Below are 13,294 nucleotides of genomic sequence, written 5' to 3'. Positions count from 1 at the left end.
GTATTTCTCTATCATTTTTATATGCATATGAATAAGGAGTTATGTTTGTGCTTTTAGGAATTTTTTCACTCAGCCTCCTGGGTGGCTCAGTGGGTTAAGCAACTGCCTTCAGCTCAGGTCATGATCCTGGAGTCCCAGGATCAAGCCCTACATTGGGATCCTGGCTCCATGGGGAGTTTACTTCTCCTTCTGACCTCCCCTCTCATGTTCTCCCGCACTATCTCTCTCTCAAATAAAAAAATATATTAAAAAAAGAAAAAAATTTTTCACCCAAAAGTATGTTACAAACATGTTTTATATGACCACTGTTCTTAGGCATGATCTTTTAAATTGATACATATTATTCTACCATATACTGCCATAATTTATTGAGCTAGTCTACTAGATGTGGCTATTAGGTTGTTTTCAATCTTGGTTCTCATAAGCAATGCTGGATATAATCAGATGTTTATTTCATTAGTATCACTTCCTAACATTGAAATTACCAAAAAGAGAATATGGTCATTTTGTGCTTTGGATGTATATTGCCAAACTGTCATCCAGGGATTTGGTATCAGTTCATAGTTGCATATACATATTTGAACTCTATTATATACCAGGCATTTTTTTAGCAATAGGAATATATAGCAGTTAATGAAATAGACACACATCTAACAGATAAATAAGATTTATGTATACCTACATTATATGATTACTATAGACTGAATTGTTTACTCTCCCCTAATTCAAAACTCTAGTTCTCAATGTGGCTGTATTTGGAGAAAGGGCTCTTTGGAAGTAATTAATTTTAAATGAAATCAGTAGGATGGGGTCATCATCTGATTAGATTGTTGCCTGAGAAAAAGAGGAAGAGAGAGTTATCTCTTTCTCTGTGTGTACACACTGAGCAAAGGCTATGTAAGTGCACAGTGAGAAGGAGACAGCTGTCTGTCTGCCAGCCAGGAAGAAGGTCTCACCAGAACTTGACCATGTTGACATCCTGATCTCAGACTTTCAGCCTCCAGAACAAAGTATCATAGCCTGGGTGTCTTAAGCAGCTGACATTTTCTCACAATTCTGGAGACTGGAAGTCTGAGATCCGGGTGTAAGCATGGTCAGGTTCTGACCAGAACCCTCTTATTGACTTGTAGGTGGCCACCTTCCTCTGTGTTTACATGGCCTTTCTTTAATGCATTTAATGCATGCACATAGAGATGGTGAGTTCTTCCTCTTCTTATATGGCACTAATCCTATCACGGGGGCCTCATGGACATCCTCATGATGTCATCTAAACCTAATTATCTTGCAAAGGTTCCTTTTCAGATACCATCACACTGGGGTTTTGGAGGGAGAAATAAAAAAGCAGACTTTTGGCCATGTTATATTTAAGATGTTTATTAGATATTTAAGTAGAAATGTGGGTTAGCAATTAGATATGTAAGTCTGGTAATTAGTGGAGAGATGGAAGCTGGAAGTCTTCAGAATATAGATTAGAAGCTGTGACATTGGGTGATCACTAATGGAGAGAATGTGTATAGAAAGGGTAAAGCATCCCAGTGATTAAAGTCTGGTTCACCCTGTTATTTCTAGGATGGAGAGCTGAGGAAGACAGGCAAAACGAGTAAGAAAGGCCAAAGTGACGAGAGGAGTGAAGCCAGTGAATGAAATATCTGGAAGCAAGTGAAAAAGTATTCCAAAGAGAGATGATTAAATACTGCTTATAGGGCAAATTCAATGACCCCTATATTTATTAGTCATTGGAAGTCATCACTGGTGATCCCTACAAGAGCAGTTTCAGTGGATGCAAGATGGCAAATCCTAAGTGAGGTGGATTTTAGAGAAAATGAGAAAACACTTGAATATACAATGCTTTCAGGAAGTATCTAAAGAGAAATACTTAAAAGAAGAGGTGTTTTAAATTTTCTCCCATGTGTTTGCACATTATTTATCCATTGAGATGGGAAAAATATGTATCAGGGTTTATATACTGATAAGTATGATCAAATGGAGAGGGAAAATGGATGATGTAGAAGAGAAAGAATTATTGTCCTCATATAAGTGAAAGAGATGTCATTGGCCAATGAGTGGCCAAAGAGTGGTCATTGGCCAAGAGCATAGGCTCCATAAAAACATGGAGACAATAACAAACAAGGGACAAATAAATACAAAGGATTCTGATGATATCAGGTGAATGAGCATGGCTCCCCCCGCCCCCGCCCTCAATGTTTGGCAACACTGAGAATGATCTCTTTTAAAAAAATGGGACAAAACTCAAGTCATCCAGTTGGAAATAGGACTTGAAGCTATAAAGTCAATGAACTCAGGATTTTCTCCAGCATTTGGCCAAACAAATAAGTAATTAGAAATCAGAGTCCTTGCATTTAAAAATGGGAGAATGAAGCAAATTCACAGAAACAGCAAAAAACCAAAACCAAACCAAAACAAAAAAAACCCAAATAGCCAACCCTTTAAAAATTGACTATTCAAACTCAGAAATGGATGACTTTGATATGACATTCTCAGCTCTACAGTGCACATTTAGCAATTAGGTTCTGTAAGAGTCCCATGTATCCATCTAAACTTGAGCTAATTTGCCTAGAAGTCTATTTTTGGTATCATATGGTCCATAAGTAAGTCATGTGGGGTGTGTTTGTATGTAGGTTTGTGTGTATATACACATGCATGCCCAAATGTTTGTTGGTTTTTAAATTTTATTATGTAAATTCCGCTTCTGACTATGACAGCATAGAGCATATCAGACTGTCTTAATGATAGCAACTGTAAAAACTAAATTAAAAAAAAATAAAAACTTAAGGTTGTTTGCAGACATCAGAGAGTAATCAAGGCCAGCCAGATCTTGAGAGGTACAATTTCTGCAGAGAAGGAACCATACTAAGATGAGATCTACATTTCCTCTTGGAACTTTGGCTTATTTTCAATAGTGGACATAAATGCCAAATAGAAAGCTGCATCCTAGAGCCTGTGGTAGTCTCTGAGGGCTATGTAGATAAAAGTTAGAGCTCAGGTCTTGCCAAAGCAACCATTATACGAAAAGTCAAAATGTTGGGTGAAAGAAAAGTATTGAAAAGGTAGCCTGATATTTTTCTGCAATCTCCCTTTGAGGCGTTTGCTGATTTTTAACTACATATGCCCAGAGCAAGTTACTGGGAATCTAAACAGAGCATAGTTAATTAAAGGATAAAAAGTTATGCATAGAATGCAAGAGATTAATTTGACTACAAAGGAATAAGTTGAGATCTCAGGACTAACCAAGTATAGGAGACTTAGGTAAGCAACCCAGATTTTCAGTAGAGATTCCTTCTTTGGTATTAACCTAATAATAAGAGAAATCCCAAAATATGGGATTTATCTAGCTAGAATATATATCTAGCTAGAACCAAGTCATGGTGATCTTCCATATGCTCTGCATTTTCCAGAAGTAAATATATCAAAAACCAAGGCCAAAGTACAAATTATAAAATCATCCATAGATAAAAAATACATTAATAAAATTGAAAGCTAACTTTTCATCTGAAACCATGGAAGCCAGACAGCACAATGACATTTTTAAGTGCTAAATGAAAATAATTGGCAAAATAGAATTATATATGCTTACTGAAAATATACTTCGAAGATAAAGTGAAATAAAGACATTTTCAGAAAATAAAAAAAGAAAAAAGAATTTGTAGTAATAGTCTCTTACTAAAAAAAAAAAAAAAAAACCAAATCAGTTTTTCAGGAAAAAATAAGACGATTTTGAATTGCTGTAGATTTGTAAAAGTGGCCAAAATGTGTACCTCTTCCTCCTTTCATCTCCTTGCAATTTGTTATTGCAAATCCTCCTCTCCAGATTTGAGTCAATTTTACCCCAAATTGAATCTATTTGCCAGGTTGTTATGAATTGAATTATGTACTCTTCCAAATTTATATATTAAAGTCCTAACCACCAATACCTCAGAATGTGCCCTCATTTGGAGCTAATCTTTTTATAGGTAGTCAAGCTAAAGTGAGGTCTTTAGTGTGGTCCCTAATCTAATATGTCCTTGAATAAAAGGGAAATTTGGACACAGAGATATGTATAGAGGGAAGACAATGTGAAGAGACACAGGGAAAATATATTTACAAGTCAAAGAGATAGTCCTGGAACATAGCCTTCCCTTAGAGCCCTTAGAAGGAGCCTACCCAACACCCTGATTTGAGGCTTCTAGCCTCCAGAACTGTGAATTGTTAAAGCCATCCAGACTGTGGTTCCGGATTATAGCAGCCCAGCAAACTAATATACACGTGCCCTGCTTTTGGTCAATGGAAAACGACAGACACAGAGGCTTGCAAAAGGCTAAGTTACAAACTGTTCTTTTGCCGCCTTTGGAACTCTGAAACCAACATGTGAAAAATGTTGGGCCAGCCTAGTGGAAGATGGGATACTATATGGAAAAAAAGGTCTCAGCTGTGTCTTTCTAACTGAGCCATTATCCTAGACTAATGAGCCTAACAACTTCCTGATGTGAAACAAGTCATTCTAGATCACTCTGCAATCAGCTGACCTGCTAACTGACCACAGAAGCATAAGAAAACCTAGCTGTCAGCCAAGCCAGGAAACGTGTGCCCAATAAAATAGTCGTTTTAAGTCAACCACTAAAATATGAGGTTGTCTGTTTCAAACCAAAATCTAAGAGGTACACAGAAGAAAATTCAGGAAAAGAAGATCCATGGAAAAGGTAAGTAAAAAAGTAAATAAGAATTATTTATGACTGTCTAAAACACAGCTAATAATGTCTTGTGGGATTGAAAATATGTATCAGATAGGGTAAAATGCAAAAATGCCCTCAAAGTGGCAGGATTGTAAATAAATGGTAAAGTGTTATAAGGTCTTGCCTTTATGCATTTGTTTGTGTTTTTAGGAAGATTTTCTCTGCAATGACATAAATATTTGTTTTTCTTTATTTTGCTTTTAATTATGGAAAAATGGATATATTCAAATATTTTCTTCTAAGACAGCTATTTGTTTTTTATTTAAATATTCATTTTTTAATTAGCTACAGCTTATTTTGGAGAGTGATATAGAATACAGATGTTTTCAAATAGCTAACTGGTTGCCCTAATACTTTTTTTTTTTAAATTTCATTTTTTATAAACATATATTTTTATCCCCAGCGGTACAGGTCTGTGAATCGCCAAGTCTACACACTTCACAGCACTCACCATAGCACATACCCTCCCCAATATCCATAACCCCACCCCCCTCTCCCAACCCCCCTCCTCCCATCAACCCTCAGTTTGTTTTGTGAGATTAAGAGTCACTTATGGTTTGTCTCCCTCCCAATCCCATCTTGTTTCATTTACTCTTCTCCTACCCCCTCAACCCCCCATGTTGCATCTCCTCTCCCTCATATCAGGGAGATCATATGATAGTTGTCTTTCTCCGATTGACTTATTTTGCTAAGCATGATACCCTCTAGTTCCATCCACGTCGTCGCAAATGGCAAGATTTCATTTCTTTTGATGGCTGCATAGTATTCCATTGTGTATATATACCACATCTTCTTTATCCATTCGTCTGTTGATGGACATCTAGGTTCTTTCCATAGTTTGGCTATTGTAGACATTGCTGCTATAAACATTCGGGTGCACGTGCCCCTTCGGATCACTACGTTTGTATCTTTAGGGTAAATACCCAGCAGTGCAATTGCTGGGTCATAGGGTAGTTCTATTTTCAACATTTTGAGGAACCTTCCATGCTGTTTTCCAGAGTGGTTGCACCAGCTTGCATTCCCACCAACAGTGTAGGAGGGTTCCCCTTTCTCCGCATCCTCGCCAGCATCTCTCATATCCTGACTTGTTAATTTTAGCCATTCTGGCTGGTGTGAGGTGATATCTCATGGTGGTTTTGATTTGTATTTCCCTAATGCCGGGTGATATGGAGCACTTTTTCATGTGTCTGTTGGCCATCTGGATGTCTTCTTTGCAGAAATGTCTGTTCATGTCCTCTGCCCATTTCTTGATTGGATTATTTGTTCTTTGGGTGTTGAGTTTGCTAAGTTCTTTATAGATTTTGGACACTAGCCCTTTATCTGATATGTCATTTGCAAATATCTTCTCCCATTCTGTCAGTTGTCTTTTGGTTTTGTTAACTGTTTCCTTTGCTGTGCAAAAGCTTTTGATCTTGATAAAATCCCAATAGTTCATTTTTGCCCTTGCTTCCCTTGCCTTTGGTGATGTTCCTAGGAAGATGTTGCTGCGGCTGAGGTCGAAGAGGTTGCTGCCTGTGTTCTCCTCAAGGGTTTTGATGGATTCCTTTCTCACATTGAGATCCTTCATCCATTTTGAGTCTATTTTCGTGTGTGGTGTAAGGAAATGATCCAATTTCATTTTTCTGCATGTGGCTGTCCAATTTTCCCAACACCATTTATTGAAGAGGCTGTCTTTTTTCCATTGGACATTCTTTCCTGCTTTGTCGAAGATGAGTTGACCATAGAGTTGAGGGTCTATTTCTGGGCTCTCTATTCTGTTCCATTGATCTATGTGTCTGTTTTTGAGCCAGTCCCATGCTGTCTTGAGGATGACAGCTTTGTAATAGAGCTTGAAGTCCGGAATTGTGATGCCACCAACTTTGGCTTTCTTTTTCAATATTCCTTTGGCTATTCGAGGTCTTTTCTGGTTCCATATGAATTTTAGGATTATTTGTTCCATTTCTTTGAAAAAAATGGATGGTACTTTGATAGGAATTGCGTTAAATGTGTAGATTGCTTTAGGTAGCATAGACATTTTCACAATATTTATTCTTCCAATCCAGGAGCATGGAACATTTTTCCATTTCTTTGTGTCTTCCTCAATTTCCTTCATGAGTACTTTATAGTTTTCTGTGTATAGATTCTTAGTCTCTTTGGTTAGGTTTATTCCTAGGTATCTTATAGTTTTGGGTGCAATTGTAAATGGGATGGACTCCTTAATTTCTCTTTCTTCTGTCTTGTTGTTGGTGATGAGAAATGCAACTGATTTCTGTTCGTTGATTTTATATCCTGACACTTTACTGAATTCCTGTACAAGTTCTAGCAGTTTTGGAGTGGAGTCTTTTGGGTTTCCACATATAGTATCATATCATCTGCGAAGAGTGATAGTTTGACTTCTCCTTTGCCGATTTGGATGCCTTTAATTTCCTTTTGTTGTCTGATTGCTGAGGCTAGGACTTCTAGTACTATGTTGAATAGCAGTGGTGATAACGGACATCCCTGCCGTGTTCCTGACCTTAGCGGAAAAGCTTTCAGTTTTTCTCCATTGAGAATGATATTTGCGGTGGGTTTTTCATAGATGGCTTTGATAATATTGAGGTATGTGCCGTCTATCCCTACACTTTGAAGAGTTTTGATCAGGAAGGGATGCTGTACTTTGTCAAATGCTTTTTCAGCATCTATGGAGAGTATCATATGGTTCTTGTTCTTTCTTTTATTAATGTGTTGTATCACATTGATTGATTTGCGGATGTTGAACCAGCCTTGCAGCCCTGGAATAAATCCCACTTGGTCGTGGAGAATAATCCTTTTAATGTACTGTTGAATCCTATTGGCTAGTATTTTGGCGAGAATTTTTGCATCTGTGTTCATCAAGGATATTGGTCTGTAGTTCTCTTTTTTGATGGGATCTTTGTCTGGTTTTGGGATCAAGGTGATGCTGGCCTCATAAAATGAGTTTGGAAGTTTTTCTTCTATTTTTACTTTTTGGAACAGTTTCAGGAGAATAGGAATTAGTTCTTCTTTAAATGTTTGGTAGAATTCCCCTGGGAAGCCATCTGGCCCTGGGCTTTTGTTTGTTTGGAGATTTTTGATGACGGTTTCAATCTCCTTACTGGTTATGGGTCTGTTCAGGCTTTCCATTTCTTCCTGGTTCAGTTGTGGTAGTTTATATGTCTCTAGGAATGCATCCATTTCTTCTAGATTGTCAAATTTGTTGGCGTAGAGTTGCTCATAGTATGTTCTTATAATTGTCTGTATTTCTTTGGTGTTCGTTGTGATCTCTCCTCTTTCTTTCATGATTTTATTTATTTGGGTCCTCTCTCTTTTCTTTTTGATACATTGGCCAGGGGTTTTTCAATCTTATTAATTCTTTCAAAGAACCAGCTCCTAGTTTCGTTGATTTGTTCTATTGTTTTTTTGGTTTCTATTTCATTGATTTCTGCTCTGATCTTTATGATTTCTCTTCTCCTGCTGGGTTTAGGGTTTCTTTCTTGTTCTTTCTCCAGCTCCTTTAGGTGTAGGGGTAGGTTGTGTACCTGAGACCTTTCTTGTTTCTTGAGAAAGGCTTGTACCGCTGTATATTTTCCTCTCAGGACTGCCTTTGTTGTGTCCCACAGATTCTGAACTGTTGTGTTTTCATTATCATTTGTTTCCATGAATTTTTTCAATTCTTCTTTAATTTCCTGGTTGACCCATTCATTCTTTAGAAGGATGCTGTTTAGTCTCCATGTATTTGGGTTGTTTCCAAATTTCCTCTTGTGATTGAATTCTAGCTTCAGAGCATTGTCGTCTGAAAATATGCAGGGAATGATCCCAATCTTTTGATACCGGTTGAGACTTGATTTAGGACCAAGAATGTGATCTATTCTGGAGAATGTTCCATGTGCACAAGAGAAGAATGTGTATTCTGTTGCTTTGGGATGAAATGTTCTGAATATATCTGTGATGTCCATCTGGTCCAGTGTGTCATTTAAGGCCTTGATTTCCTTGTTGATCTTTTGCTTGGATGATCTGTCCATTTCAGTGAGGGGAGTGTTAAAATCCCCTACTATTATTGTATTCTTGTCGATGTGTTTCTTTGATGTTGTTATTAATTGGTTTACATAGTTGGCTGCTCCCACGTTAGGGGCATAGATATTTAAAATTGTTAGATCTTCTTGTTGGACAGTTCCTTTGAGTATGATATAGTGTCCTTCCTCATCTCTTATTATAGTCTTTGGCTTAAAATCTAATTGATCTGATATAAGGATTGCCACTCCTGCTTTCTTCTGATGTCCATTAGCACGGTAAATGCTTTTCCACCCCCTCACTTTAAATCTGGAGGTGTCTTCGCGTTTAAGATGAGTTTCTTGTAGGCAACATATAGATGGGTTTTGTTTTTTTATCCATTCTGATACCCTGTGTCTTTTGATTGGGGCATTTAGCCCATTAACATTCAGGGTAAGTATTGAGAGATATGAATTTAGTGCCATTGTATTGCCTGTAAGGTGACTGTTATTGTATATTGTCTCTGTTTCTTTCTGATCTACTACTTTTAGGGTCTCTCTTTGCTTAGAGGACCCCTTTCAATATTTCCTGTAGAGCTGGTTTGGTATTTGCAAATTCTTTCAGTTTTTGTTTGTCCTGGAAGCTTTTAATCTCTCCTTCTATTTTCAATGATAGCCTAGCTGGATATAGTATTCTTGGCTGCATGTTTTTCTCGTTTAGTACTCTGAATATATCATGCCAGCTCTTTCTGGCCTGCCAGGTCTCTGTGGATAAGTCTGCTGCCAATCGAATATTTTTACCATTGTACGTTACAGACTTCTTTTCCCGGGCTGCTTTCAGGATCTTCTCTTTGTCACTAAGACTTGTCAATTTTACTATTAGGTGACGGGGTGTGGACCTATTCTTATTGATCTTGAGGGGGGTTCTCTGAACCTCCTGGATTTTGATGCTTGTTCCCTTTGCCATATTGGGGAAATTCTCTCCAATAATTCTCTCCAATATACCTTCTGCTCCCCTCTCCGTTTCCTCTTCTTCTGGAATCCCAATTATTCTAATGTTGTTTCATCTTATGGTGTCACTTATCTCTCGAATTTTCCCCTCATGATCCAGTAGCTGTTTGTCCCTCTTTTGCTCAGCTTCTTTATTCTCTGTCATTTGGTCTTCTATATCGCTAATTTTTTCTTCTGCCTCATTTATCCTAGCAGTCAGAGCCTCCATTTTTGTTTGCACCTTGAAATTTTTTATTTCAACTTGGTTCGATTTTAGTTCTTTTATTTCTCCAGAAAGGGCTTTTATATCTCCCGAGAGGGTTTCTCTAATATCTTCCATGCCTTTTTCGAGCCCGGCTAGAACCTTGAGAATCGTCATTCTGAACTCTGGATCTGACATATTACCAATGTCTGTATTGATTAGGTCCCTAGCCTTTGGTACTGCCTCTTGTTCTTTTTTTTGTGGTGAATTTTTCTGCCTTGTCATTTTGTCCAGATAAGAGTATATGAAGGAGCAAGTAAAATACTAAAAGGGTGGCAACAACCCCAGGAAAATATGCTTTAGCCAAATCAGAAGAGATCCCAAATCATGAGCGGGGAGGAAGGGGATAAAAAGGGGTTCAGAAGAAAAAAAAAAGAAAAAAAAAGAAACTATTAAAAAAAGAAAGCCGATAAAAAATATAAAAAGGAATAAAATATATATATATATTAGATAAACTATTTAAAAAACGTTAAAAAAAGAAAACGGTAAAAGTTAAAAAAATTTAGCAGAAGAAGGGAGAAAAAAAATTGAAAAAGAGAAAAAAAAATTAAATTAACTGCAAGGCTAAAGAATCATGGGGAGAAAGCCATGAGTTCCATGCTTTGCTTTCTTCTCCTCTGGAATTCCGTTGCTCTCCTTGGTATTGAAACTGCACTCCTTGGTAGGTGAACTTGGTCCTGGCTGGGTTTCTCATTGATCTTCTGGGGGAGGGGCCTGTTGTAGTGATTTCTCAAGCGTCTTTGCCCCAGGCGGAGTTGCACTGCCCTTACTGGGGGCTGGGCTGAGTAATCCGCTCGGGTGTGCTGGGTTTGCTTTCGGGAGCTTTTGTTACCTGAGCTCTTTCTGTAGAGTTCCGGAGGACAGGATTGAAGATGGCGGCCTCCCAGTCTCAGGCCCGGAGGAGCCGAGAGCCCGGGGCCCCACTCCTCAGTGCGCCCTCAGAGAACAGCGCCCAATGACTCACGTCACCCTGGCCTTCGGCCGCACTCCGAGCTGACCGAGCCTGCGACCGTTTCAAGGTAACCCCGAGTTTAGAGCTCACTCCTTGGCTCTGTCTCTGTAGCCAGCTTCCCTGTTCTAATACCGGTAAGCTCTGCGACACTCAGACACCTCCGATCCTTCTGTGACCCTGTGGGACCTGAGGCCGCGCTGACCCCGCCTGGGCTTCACCCCAGTTAAGCCTCTGGAGCGATGTCCCTCAGTGGAACAGACTTTTAAAAGTCCTGATTTTGTGCTCCATTGCTCCGCCGCTCGCTGGGAGCCGGCCCCTCCCCCCGCGGTCTATCTTCCTGTCGCTTTGGATTCACTTCTCCGCCAGTCCTACCTTGCAGAAAGTGGTTGATTTTCTGTTTCTGGAATTGCTGTTCTTCTTCTCTTAAATCTCCCGTTGGATTTATAGGTGTTTGCAATCTTTAGATAAGCTATTTAGCTGATCTCCCGCTACCTGAAGTAGTCTCAGCCTGCTACTTCTCTGCCATCTTGACTCCTCCCCCTGCCCTAATACTTTTTAAATATTCTTTTTAAAATGCCCATTTTTCACATATTAAATTTTATTTGTAAGGATGATATCATTTAAAAATATTCCTTTTCTTTTATTCCCCACAATAAGTCTTATATCCTACAGGTAGTACTGTACAATTTCCACTGAATTTTCTAATGAACTTTAATTCTCGCTGATATCATTTAGCAACAGACCCTCATCATTTCACATTTTATATTTTCTAACTGATCTTCCCATTAGCATAAGGCTAAAATAAAATCTGTTTCCCCTTTATATGCCAGCTCTCAACTTAAAAACTACTCATTCTAGATCATTAATTATGCCTACCCTTTGAAATCCCTGAAGTGCTTGCATAAATTTTGCTCCGCTTACCTCTTGGAAGTAATTTCTCCTGGATCTCTCATGTTTCTGTATGTCTTCTGAACAGAAGTATTGGCAGATTTTGTCCCAGACTGTCTTTTCAAGGGAATTTGTGTAGCAAACAGACTTGAAAGATAGAGATTGTATCTCCTGGGGGCAAAGGTAGATTTGTTTGTTGTTTGGGATAAAAAGGATAACATCTCCCTCTGGGATGAAGTTTGGGTGGGTATTCCAGTTGGCCCTTTTAAAAGACTGGAGTTTCCTAGGCTCCGGGTTTCTCAGCTGTGACATAAGCTTACTTCACCCACCTGGGCTTTTCAGAGATCTATCAACGGGACTGGGAACAAGCAGAGCCAAAGCAAACAGGAAGTTCAAAATCCCTGTTATATCGTGAGTAAAAATATCTTCCCCTGCCACCCCCGACTCAGGAAATTGTGTCTTGCCAGTAGCCATAAAACAGTTGAGGCTAACATTTTAGCTTGCAAATAGGATAAAATCACAGGCAACTCTACCCAATAATAATACTCTCATCTGTGGAATTGGTTTCATAGTTTACTATCGGACATCTACAGTAATATGTTCAAAATCATCAGGTTCCATAGTTAAATAACACTGCAAACATTTTCTTTAACCATTTTTTTTGTTTAGTTATAAATGACATATAACTGTGCAAATTTAAGGTGTACATGTTGATTTGATACATTTAGATATTGCAGTATGTTTACCAGTGTAGAGTTAGCTAACCCCTCTATTAGTCACATAATTATTTTCTGTGGCGACAACATCTAAGATCTTGTCCCTTTTAGCAAATGTGAGGTGTATAAACAGAGACAAATAGGCTCATAATACTTTCTTTAAGTTCCTATGCACAGTTTGGTGTTTCAAACCAGGATAATGCAAACATGCAACAGGTGGTCTATTGAAATGACACATTATTAAGGTTATTGTTATGGATCTCTCTGGACTTACATCTTATGTTAATGGCTTGTTTCAGTATTACTGATCTTCTGATACTTTTATTTTTTACTTTTTTTAAAATTTATTATTTACTCTTTATCCTGATGTTACCTCACACATTTGATAGGGTAATTTTTTAGTATTCTCTGAGGCATAGCCTGAATTTACCCTCAAGTGCTATATTTAAAATGTTGGCTGTCGAGGGCATACATTCACTTTGCTCAGGTCCTGAGACTACACTTCAGCATTGACGACATGTGGTGCGGTATGCTTTATGTTCTTAGGTATTGCCATCTGTGAAAATAGTTTGTGTGTGTGTGTGCATACACACACACACATATATATAAAACATATATAGTTATATACTGTTATAGTTATATATATACAGTTTTAGTTATATAAAACCCTTAATATAGTTAATGAAGACTTTCACATGTACTTTGTCATTTAATTAATATACCATCAGTATAAGGTTTTATACTATGTGGTTTGTCAGAGGTATATAATTGTTAAATGATATAGTCATGAA

The sequence above is a fragment of the Lutra lutra genome, chromosome 2, assembly GCF_902655055.1.
Source record: "Lutra lutra chromosome 2, mLutLut1.2, whole genome shotgun sequence".
NCBI classification, from domain to species: Eukaryota; Metazoa; Chordata; class Mammalia; order Carnivora; family Mustelidae; genus Lutra; species Lutra lutra.
The sequence above is the reverse complement of the archived record's forward strand: the minus strand, read 5'-3'. Positions refer to the sequence as shown.